This window comes from Pteropus alecto, unplaced genomic scaffold (assembly GCF_000325575.1).
Source record: "Pteropus alecto unplaced genomic scaffold, ASM32557v1 scaffold92, whole genome shotgun sequence".
NCBI lineage: Eukaryota > Metazoa > Chordata > Mammalia > Chiroptera > Pteropodidae > Pteropus > Pteropus alecto.
In genome coordinates, this window is record NW_006432447.1 from 13,130,752 (window position 1) to 13,143,386 (window position 12,635).

Consider the following 12,635-nt stretch of genomic DNA (forward strand, 5'->3'; position numbering starts at 1 on the left):
CCTGCTGTGTGTTTGGAAGAAGCTCACCAGGAGATTCTGCTGGATGCCAAAGTTTGAGCATCACACCTTTAGAAAAGGGATAGAGTTTGGGCAAATATTCAAGGTCACCTAAATGCAAGGGGTGGAGATGAGAAAAGAACTCTCCCTATCTACCATCTTGAGCCATGAAACTGTCACTGCCAGAGAGAAACTGTGCAGGGATGAAGATAGAAGGTGCCACAAGACAAATTATTAAAAGCATCTCTTAATTCAGAGAAGTGACGTGTTTCTCTCTCTAGGCATGTGACTTATTTCCTGGGAAATACTCCAAGAGATGGGGTCACCCTTTGGGCTTCATGTATAAGCCTAACAGTTGATCATCAGCTTGACTTATCTACATCTGCTCTCAGGCAGTAGTAACGAGGACCCCCAAGTCCTACAATAAGAGTTTCTAGGCAGTCTTATTCCCATTGAGGCTATATTACGAATCACCTCCTCTTGTATTGCTGACTATGAGCATTGTTCCTTCTTTAATTAAACCCCTTAGGTAAAAGGATCTTTCCAATTAAATAAATTCTGGAACGCTCTGCAGAGGTAAGCATATTAAAGAGAAAAAAAATAGGGTCAGCCAATTATTTATCAAGGTAGTGAGAAGCTGGAACTATCATATGCTTTTTTTAAAAAGAATACAAATCAAGGAGGTAAAAAAAATTTCTAATAGTCACCTGCATTGTCTTCTCCACAAGGCAAAAGATTTTTACAATTTTTTTCAAAGCCTTTGAAGACAGAATCAATGAACTTCATTGCAGCACAGAGACAAGAGTTTCTCGGACTGTCAAAAAAAAAAAGAAAGAAGCCAGCATTCATTATTATTAAATTGAGCATTTTCTCTTATCAAAGTCAGTATGCGTTCTCTTGTCTTTATAATACTGCACTTATTATCTTGTCTACTTTGCTGTTATTAACTAAATGGAAGTGCATTCAGACCTAAAAATTAGTTTTTTTAATATACTGTTTTCAATTTCTCATTTTTTCTCATAGAAAATGAGTAGGGTGTTTTGTATTGCTCTTGTTATTATTTATTAATAATTATTAATAAAATTTAACTTTCACATTTTATTTATACAGTACCATTGAATTAAGCTGCTTTGCCAGTTTCGAAACAGTCATATGCTCAGAAGCTTTAGCCTGTGCTCTATTAGAACGATTAACGATTCTGTGCTGCCTGTTACTTGCACACATTTTCTCAGAAGAAAGAGCTGTGTCTTGCTGACTGTCCTCACAAGCACTCCTATCTACTTCGCAGCCCTTCCGTCTCTAATGTCAGTAGTTCATATTTGCCACACTTAAGGAGGATTTGTGTTGAGGAGGAAGCAGCAGCCTCTTCAAGCATAAAAACCTCGAGGAAAGAAGCCTTCATTGCTTTGCTATTGCAAAGGCATTAACGGAACAAACAGGGGAAAGGAGGAAAAAGAAATGCATACTGACTTTGATAAGAAAAGACACTTGATTTAACATTAATGAATGCCAATTTCTTTCTTTTTTTAACTGTGTGAGAACAAAGTAATTAATGATAATATTTAATAAATAATGATGATAGGTTGACATTTTACTAAATCTACCTTAATCTTAGTCTTAATCTTATAATAATCTCATAGACAGCATTGTTATCACATTCAGAAAAAAAGAAAAGTGAGGCTTTAAATAGATTTAGTGATGTATCTAAGATTACAAGTGAAGCGAATGGACAAAACTGTGATTAGAACCTAGGTTAATTCAAAACTCTCATGGGAATGTGCTAAAAAATGCTCATGCCACTCAGAGGGAGAGGGGCAGTACCCACTCCAGAATTTACCTTCCTATGTCATATCTCTTTTGAATAAAGTCAATGTTAATTAACAATTGTGTTCTTCAAATTTTGAATTTGTTGAGCATTTTCTCTCACATAAGTGAACTTTAATCTTATGAAATCAATAAACAATGGTCCCATATATGCAAGGTTCTAACTTTAAACAGTAGAAACTATATTCTCTCAAAAGCTGACTTAGATATTGAGTGTCTATAACACATTTTGTTCTTTTTGTTGATGAGAGTGACTGATTGCCAGGAATAAGCTACAACCGTTCTCAGACATATATGCATGAGTTGTCTTTTAATTCCCGTAAACATCAGAGATACAGATTCCGAACATTTTCTAAACCTATAGTTGATTTGCTTTTGGCCTATTTTGGTAGAGGGGATATGCAGCCTCTGATACCTAGTTAAAAAATTTAACTGCATCAGTTAAAAAGTTCAACAAAGGTCTGCTGAGTACTTGCTCTAGCCAACAATGTGGTAAATGCTGCGAGGAACACCAAAGGAATATAAGCAAAGATCCTTGCCTTTGGAAATTTTACAATCTAATGGGTGAAATGAAACACATTCATATGAAATAATTTGTAAATGAGAAAAGCATGTAGTAAAATGATAATCATGTGTAAGAAATAATACTGTAATGACAGTACTGAAAAATAACTATAGGCTGAATTGTATATTTGTTCATTTATCAAAGAGTAATCCAGCACTTGTCGGGTAATGTAGGATTTCAAAGACGAATCAAATATGGTCTTGGGTCTCTAGTCTAGAAGCTTCTAATCTAGTTAGGAAAATGTGTACCTATCAACAAAAATAACTATAATAAAAGGCAAAATATAATGTGTCTTAGAAAAATATCTGACATGTAAAAATCAGAGAAACCTTCATGAAAGAGGTTCCAAATAAGCTTATTGTAGGGGCTGAAGAGACTGCCAATGTGCACAGTAGGGAGAGATTTCCAGGAGAAGGAAGATTATGCATGTGAGTCTATTTATACATACACAGAAGCATACATGTATTTTTTTTAATTAAGAAAGAAATACACAAAATTTTAACTGGCTTTATGCGTTGGGGAACTATAGGCATTTTTTGTTTACCGCTTGACAAATTTCTGACTTTTCAAGTTCTTGACATTGCACATGCTTCTCTTCATAATCAGAAAAGAATTTTTTTTTGTTTTCAAAGCATTTGCACACCCTGGTAACAAAAGATGAAGGGTGAAACAAAGAACAAAGCATATATTCGCCTTGCCTTGTTTAAGGGAGGGACAAGGCATCATAGGAATCGCTTTCTTCTCTGCCCAGAGATAAGGCTGGTGTAGGTCTCTACTCTGTTATCATTGATCCCATATCAAAGGAACTGATCTCTTCTGTGTCGAACTATAAGAAGGAAGTGTAATCCTAAAACCTTTCCAAAGCTTACTTCCTGTTGTATAACATTTTTCAAAATTTATTTCTACTTTCTCACAATTATTCTATATTGTTAGCAGCCTAGAAAAAGCCTTCAGTGACCTGTGTCTCAGTTCAGGAACCCTAGAAAACAAACCTGAGACAAGGCTTAAGTTGATGCGTTTTTGAAAGATTCAATCACTGAACAATAAGAGAGACAGAGAAAGATGGGAAGTAAAATATAAGGTGACACATTACCGTGCCAGCTACTGCTTCACAAGCCACAAAAAAACACTGCTGGTCACTAAGCAGTACTAACATCTCCAAGCAAGCTGAATAGAAAGCTATGCCTCAGGGCCATCTATGTAAAGGAAGAAGGGAGAATTTATCTGATGGCTGCCCTTCCCCATCTACTATTTCCCATTTGGTGAATTTCTCCATAGAAAATCAACTCTTCTGCTTATCCAGTTTACATTGTCTCCTTTTGGCAGGTATTGAGAAAGCCAGGTCCCATCCCCAGGAACATGGAGTTTGTTCTGTGTCTAGTGGAAGAAAAAGAAGTTAAGGTCCGTGGATCAGATTGGGTTTGGCCTGGGTTCATACCATGGTGGGTGCTGTGGAGTCTATTCTAGAAGAAGAAGCTATGGTGGTATTGACAGCTTCCCAGGAGCCAGTGACTCAAGGCCCATACACTTAGGACTTTGAGAGAATCTAAGGTGGTGCTTAAAATGTGTCTGACACAGCTTATTATCTTAGCCTGGATTTTCTCTGGAAAATTCTGAGACAGGGTCAATATGCAGGTGGTTATTTGCTATGTGATTCTGGGCAACAGGAATGAAGAACTAGTGGGAGTGAAATAGAAAAGGAGAGAAAGCCAATATAAGTGTTCACCCTGGCTTGGCCACTGCTGTGGGTACCTGGGCCTCAATCCCTCTGGGACCCTCTAAGAAGCCACGTAGAATGTGCCTCATAGTTGAACACGACAGGGACAAAAGAAGGGCATCAATCCCCTGGCTACTATTTCCCATTGGTCAAGGCTTGCCATGGGATGCTGACTCCCTTACACTCAGATCGCCCTTGTGTTGATATTGGGTGGATTCTCACAAGCTTACCAGGCAACAGAGTCGGAAAACCCTGAGACAGAAAGTTGAAACTATATGGTATAACTGAAGGCAGATCATACCTGCACAAAGATGATTGCCACAGGAACGCAAGGGTAAAATGTGGGCCAAGAGGGTATGAGAAAGCATACAAGAGGTGTCTGCCACATCTGTCAGTAAGCATTTCAATAGCAGGATTTCTCCTCATTTTCACTTTCAAGAACTGGTTTGATTTTTAATTGTAAATTGTTAATGTTTATCATTATGGAATTTAGTATGTAGCCCTATAAATAAAGTGTTTGTATTTTAACAGAAATTAAGCTATACAAAATGTATATATGTAAATCAGACTTATATTAAGATAGTTAAACATGAAAAGTATTTTTCTGTTTCCTCTGAAAGAAGAATCTAAGGAATAAAACTTACTTCTACCATACTAAATCTTATGCTCCGTGCTGGGCACTTTCCATAGACTCTATGAGAATGTATTATAATCCAGATATGACTCAAGACCTCTTTGTACCTCAGAGATTTCAGTTTAGTAGGCTTAACGTCCCTTTTACAGCCCAAGCAGACACTCCTAAATTTGACTTACAACTTTACCTCTCTAGTGTCTCCTCTGCCTCCGCCCCTTCATCTGGGAGTAACAGCTCAATAAGCTCCCTTCTAAAGCAGGCAAAACTTGGCCCCTTGACTATAAATGCCCCCAAAATCCAACCATACTCATGATCTCAGGAGTTTAATTTGGATTTTCAAAGCTTGAGGAATAATGGAAAGAGATTACATCACTACTCAGCTTTCTGCCTTCTCTGAATTCCCACATACCCTGCCCCCTTCCAAAAGCTTGCTGCAGATACATGACCATCTGACTTCACACATCCTCTGTCAGGGAGGGAAGACTCCTGGCTTGGACGCAAACTCCCATTGGGAGCTGCTTGATCCTGTTTGTAGGCCTTCTCCATCTCTAGTTTGACACTGCTGCATAAAATGACATCATTTCCATAACATTAGTTTAGCCAAGAAAATATATATTGACAATCTATTTTATTAGGCCTCACTGCGCTAAGAACCAGAAATTATGAGAATTGTTTATGCCCACACAGAAGAGACAAACATAATCATGATTGATAAGTTCAGTAACATAAATAATTTCAAGCAACAGAAGAAATGATTGACTCTGTCTGAGACAGCCAGCAAGGCTTCTAAGAGGAATTACGGCCAAAGATATATTTTAAAGAATGTGGGTTTATCATATGTAGAGAGAATGGAAGAGCATTCTAGAAGCCACATAATTTATAAAGACAGACAGGTAGGAAGCCTCATGCTATATTTGGAGTAATTGACATAGTTTTAAATTGATAGATGAAAAGCATAAAGAAAAAGGAGTGTGAAACGAATTTGGATAGGCAAATGATGACCAGTGAGCGCTAAAGCCTGGAGTCACACCAAAGAGCTTGTACTTCTCCTGTGGGTGATGAGGGCTAGTGAAAGATTTGAAACAGGGCAATGACATGACTAATTTTGAATCACTCTTGCCACTGTATGGAGGATCAGAGGCCAGTGGGAACAGGGGTAGAAGACCCATTAGAGTTCCATTGTAATCGTCCAAGTAAAAACATATTAGGTCCTAAACCCAGGCAGCAAGATTGAGGATGGAAATGAAAAAACAGGTTTAGAACTAGTTAGAAAATGAAATCGACAGAATTTGGAGACTTAGGAGATGTAAAGGATGAGGGAAAGGTTAAAGTCGGGAATGATATCCTGATATCTGACTAAATAATAAAATGAGTGGTGAGGCCAACAACAAACGAAGGAAATAAAGGACAAAGAAACAGATTTATGGAGCCTAATTTCAGGCAAGCTTAATTTAAGATGCCTGTAGAACACTATTTTGGCTAACTATTAATGCAAAACCATATCTCCAAAAGTCAATATTTTAAAAAAGTAATTATTTATTATCACTTGTCTATCTGTAGATTGACTGAGGTCTGATTGATCTAGGCTAGATTCAGGAGGCCAGTTTTGCTTTATGTTCTGATGGATGGGTCTGCTTCTCATCACAGATCTTATGTTGGATGGGGAAGATCTGCTCCAAGTTTCATTCATCTTCCTTGGACCAGCAGGCTAGGCAAGGGATTATTTTTTTCATCAGGTAGCAAAGGTGGAAGAGAGACTTAAAACACAAAGTCTCTTAAGGTTTGAGCTCAGAACTGGCATACTATCACTATCACCTACATGGCAATGGCCAAAGCAAGGCAGGGCACATGGCCAAGCCCAAAGTCAAAGTGTGGGTAAATATCTTTATCTAAAAATTAGCTATTTCAGGGGTCCCAACCCCTGGGCCATAGACTGGTACTGGTCTGTGACCTGTTAGGAACTGGGATGCACAACAGGTTGTAAGCAGCGGGCAAGTGAGCCAAAGCTTCATCTGTATTTGCAGCTGCTCCCCAGCACTAGCATCACCGCCTTGGCTCCACCTCAGATCATCAGACATTAGATTCTCGTAGGAGCACTGGTCCCCTGGTGCCAGAAAGGTTGGGGACTGCCAAGCTAGTCAGGAGACAGACAAGGGTGAAAAATTTAAGCCAATAATATGTCAGCTCAAATAGCCAGGAAAAGATTTTGGGAAGGCAGTTGGATACATATGAGATGGAAGCTTGCAAGAAAAATCAGGGCTAAAATTATAGATTTTGGTTTCATCAAGATATAGCTGATGATTAAAGTGATAGGAACAGAATGTACATAGTACTTATAGTGATAAAAGAGGCAGACTAAAGACAGATCCCTAGGAACAAACAACATTTACAAGCACAGGAGGTAATTTCTTGAAGGAAATTGAAAAAGTATTTGTCACAGGGTTGAAGGAGGCACAGGAGGGTTTGCTACTAAGGAAGCCAAATGGGAAAAGACTTCCAAGAAAGATGCACTGGTTAAAATTATATTATATCCACTAGTAGTAATAATAAAATATTTATTTAATGTTTACTAAGAACCAAGTATTATTTTAAACTCTTTTACATGAATTATTTCACCTAAAACACATAAGGATGAAATAAAATATATAACATTATTGTCTCCATTTTGCTGATATAGAAATTATGGCAGATAGAAGTAATCTGCACAAATTCACACAGCAATTGAGGCAGCATGACTCCAGGACCCACACCCTGAATCATGATACCATATTGCATCTTAAAAGGGTCAATTGCTAACTTTTCATTCTTTGAAAAGTTAATACTAAAAATTACTTATTTTCACAAGTAAAAAAACAAAAACAGGCTCATAGGACTTAATTTGCCCAACTTTGTGCAATTTGTAAGTGACAGTCATGAGTTGAACCCTGATCTTTCAAACCCTAGGCTTCTTATACTGACCACACTGCAGTCAATGCACTAAAGATACCTCCACCTGTTTAGTTCACCCAAAGTTATTTTCTAAAAGCACAGCATTTGAACCAAGGCTCTAGTTAGCAACATCGCTTTTCTTCTATTGTTTAGTGAATGACAGCCTAAGAAAACAACAAAAGAGTCAAATATGTGGATTATCTACTACTCTCCTTTCTGATTGATGTGAATTTCAAACATTAACTTGACAAGCAGAAATCAACCTGTGATAAACACCAGAAAAGCTGCTGTTCGTTTTGGGAGGATATGCTTATTGAAATAGCTAATGAGTTGAACATCTTTTCTGCCAAATCCAGTTCAATCGTACTCTTTGTGAATGTGGCTAAATCTTTTCACAAAATCAAAGCCTTTGACAAATTCATAAATTTGATCTACATGACATGAAATCATTCAAAATAGTACTTGGAAAGAAGATAAAATTGTATCTTGCGCTATAATTGAAATCATATAACTAACACTTGGTATATATGGACAAAAATTGATAGAAACTATAAAAACGAAGATTAATTATTGAGAAGTTTTTTTCATTGATAACATTTCCATTATTATTGCATTATAGTAATGTTCATGCAACTCACTCACCTTCTTCTTTTCTGTGTGGTTTTGAATCTACCCCATGACTTTTCCCCTCCCCTTTGAATTAAAGAACTTCTAAAGACAAGAAATATTATGATTTATTATTTATCATGTAAGGAATTTTTGTCTAAAACATGTCTTAATATTTTTTTAAAATTAGAATTAGAATTCATTTAGTAAGTGAACTGAATCAACAGAATCCACCGCTCTGGCTTTATCCCCAAATTTTGTTTAGATCTGAAGGACAGGTACACATCACACACACACACACACATCAATCCAATTACCTACTCAGGCTTTTGGGTTTATAAATAAGTCATTCAGCTGAAAGATTAAAGCTTCTTATGATAGATTTCTTTCTGCACTGATGTTGAGAGAAGTACATATATAATTCCAAATCTTAAAGAAAAAGTAACACCCTTTAATGATGAAGCTGCAACTTCATGCACGGCAACAAGAGGGCATTCTTTCACTCAATTACACCTTTGTACTAGGAAGACTGAAAGTCACAGTTACTTTCCTTGTGGAGGTACATTCCCACTTTACACACTTTATTCACCCAACCCAAAAATTTGGTAGAAAAGAAAATAGTACAGTGCCCCATACTCTTACTTTATATCTTAGAACACAACTAATTACATCATATTAAAATTTATTGTATGTGTTCCTATTTCAACCACAAAACTGAGAGTAGTTTTAGAGAAGGAATTTCTTGTATTTATCATTACACTCCTAATGCCTAGAATGGTGCCTGGCATTATGAACAGAGATTATTAAATGGACATAGATAATTGCAAAGAGAAATCATGAGTTGTTAAGGCCCCACCCCATGATTGGTGATAATAATTAATGCTAATATTTACAAAGTTCCAAGAATTATGTTAAGCACTTTATATGCACCATTGTCTTGAATCCTCATTACAACTCCATGGGGTTGATATTATTATTTTCTTTATTTCCCAGATTCCAAGGGGTGAATAACTTATTCAATAATCCATGAATAGAAAATGGCAAGGTCTGGATTCAAACTCAGACATTTTGACTCCATTCTTACCCAATATTTTAAACTGCCTATCTTTAGTGCTAAGGACAGCATTCTCTATCTAAAAGAGGCACACAAAGCACAATGAGAAAACATAGTTGCTGTCAGTTCCTGGACTGTACCTTCAAGTTTTCATGGCTTATCCCTTTTGGGATCATGGGAAATATAGAAGAAAGTCACTCTCTATAGCTCTGAGCTCAGGAAATGTCTTCGAATCTTTCCTTCTTCTGCTCTTTGCCAGGGTAGGTATTGACTCTCCATCCTGACTCATACTTATTATATCACTCCCAATTTTGACCCGATAACCCAGTTCTTGAGTGTATATTCTCCACTGATTCAAAAACCTCGTTGGCCAGTCCTCTGGTTGCACCAAATGCCACACCCTCCCTCGATTGGGTCCTCTGTTGAGTCTAGGGACTCAGAAATCATCACTTCTCCCATCCTGAACCCAGCCCACAAATACTCCCAGGAAGGGACACCAATCACCCAGAGTTATTTAGTTTTCTTTGAGAACGTTCAGGTGACCGAAAATTCATTCATGTCTTCTTTTACCCTCTCCAAATTTTATTCTTTATTCTAAAAAAAAAAACAGTATTAATTCTTAAAGACTAACTCAACCATAAAATTTGCATATAGCAGGTCTTTGTTACACCAAGTGTAACTTCCTGACCAGTGAGCTCTTAGAACACAGATTCTCGAGCTCCACCTCAAACATATGGAATCAGACTCCATTTTCACAAGATCCTTCAATGAGTTTTTACAGTGGTTTCCAACAGTGTACAGTATAAAAATCCAAATACTTATTATGGTATTCAAAGCTATCTATTTTCTTGTCCTCGTCTATTAATTTTTCAGTTTCAAGTTCTATTACTATTCTCCAATTTACCTTGTGTTCTAAACATACTGTTCTGTTATCCATGTTGTCTCTCAGCTTGAATTCCCTTTCTTTTTCTCTGTTTACTGAAATCTTCGTCCTTCAAGGCTCAAAAAAAGTTCTGTTCTTCCTTTCTTTATCCTACAGTAGATCTCCACTAAATGTGAAATTAATAAATAAATAAACAGGGTATAGTAAATGCATTTGATTTACTCCAATGAGGATGAAGGAAACTAACATTTATTCAGTGCCTAATTTGTATCAAGAACTTTGTTGAGCTCTTTACCTATTGTTTTGTTTGATCCTCACGACATACTGTAAAAGATGCATTATCATTGCTCCTGTTTAACACAAGAAAAGAAAAATAAATGCCTATGACATTTTCACAGCATCATATTGGTTTTTTTTTACAAAGTTGAGTCTTCTTTGCATAAGTATCGACAAAACATCTGAGTCAAGAAGTAATTCTGAACTCAGCAAATTGCTAAAAAATTAATATTCAATTTTTTTTCTTTTCCCTTAGGCAAGAGTTCATCCTATTATATTTTAATGATAATAATTACTTTGTTCTTATTGGTTCTTTCTCCATACTGCCTATTCAACATCATTTTTTACTTCACTCTCAGATTAAATCCTCCAATTTGGTAAATGACTTGTTGTTTTTAGGTCCAATGACAAATTCAGTTCAACTTAATAAACGTGTATGAAGCACCTACTACATGTGAGGAACTCTGCTAGATGTTTGGAGGAGAAATGGATAAGATAAGACATTTACTTTCCAGGGTTCTACAATCTCACAAGGGAATTAATTCAGAAAAAAAATTAATATATGGAAGACAAAATGGGTATTCATTTATTTAGCAAATATTATTTTTTACTTACCATGTACCAGATGTGTGGTAGCCTAAAGAGCTATAAAGCTTAATATAAAATATTCCTTGTCTTGAGCAAAGGCATTGTCTGCAACGAAAAGTAAGATGAGAACCCAAAATAACAACATTCAGAATGAATCAATTTCTCAACCTGGACATAAGTAAAACTCTACATAGAATAACTTTGTTTTGTGTTATTGAATTTTTCCCAGTTGTACAGGGGAACGTATGTTGGCATGAACTGGAGAAATTGTGCAGGAATAAGAACATAATTTGTAGGAATAAGGATGTAGAAAATATTTTACAAGTTCAGTAAAGAGAGATTATCACTGCAATGCTTTCACTTGTGACTGTCTTCTAACCCTCTTCTCGTCTCACTCTACATAGTCTTCTCTAGATGACCTTATCTATTTTTATGTCATTGTGACAACCTACATAAATCAACATCTTCAGTCACAGACCTCTTCCCTGAGTTTACACCTCTGAGTTCATGCCATACAGCTGTTGAAGGACATCGTGTGGAAACATCACGAACACCTTTTTAAAGTTAACAATGTAAATACTGAACTCATCATCTGCCCTCACAGTTTCCTGTCAAATTAAGTCTACTATCATCTACCCAGTTCTATAAGCCCAATACTTGGAATCCATCCTTGATTTTTCCTTCTCCCTTATTTTTTATATCCAATCATAATGTCATCTAGAATCAAACTCTTAAATATCTCCTACATTTTCCTATTTCTCTAATCCTAGCTGAATCAAACCTAGTCCAAGTAAATGCTCTCTCACCTGGATGAGTATAACAGTCTCCAAATTAACCCTCCACTTCTGCTTTTTTCACCTTTCCAATTTATTCTTCACACAGAAATAAAGATTTTTTTTTAATGTCAATCTGAGCACATGTCTCCCCTGTTTGAATCCTTCAGTGGCTTCCCTATCACACGTGGAGAAAAATTTCAGCTCCTTAAGATGGCTTTCAAGATCCTGCACAATTATCTTTATTTCCTGCTACTTCCCCACTTTGATTACCACACTCAGCTTGGCTCTGCTAATGTCAGGGTCTTAACACATGCAGTTTCTTCTTCTTGAAAGCTCCCACACCAGTGTGGCTAACACTACCCCCTTGTGCATCAAGTATATAATGCCTTGTACAATGTCTGTCCTCTTGGAAAGACTGCACAAGAACAATCTCAACCCTCTGCACCAGTGCCCTGACAGTGCTTTGCATATAGTAGCTGCTCAATAAAGATGTAAAGAGGAGTGGCATAATCGGCGCTCTGTAGGATCCCTCTGATATCAGATGGGAGGTCATCCTGGGCAGTCCAGCAACCAAATTCAAGAAGCTATTACTGAATGAGATGAGTGCCAGGACTGAAATGGATAAATAGGAAAAAGAGATGGTTATAGTAAAAACTACTGAGGCCTGCACCAATACCCTGGAACTGAAAAGAACACCCACCACAAAATATCTTTGCGGTAAGACATGAAATGGGACTAGTATTGCCCTACATCTAGACTGCGTAGAAGGGATAAATGACACTAACCA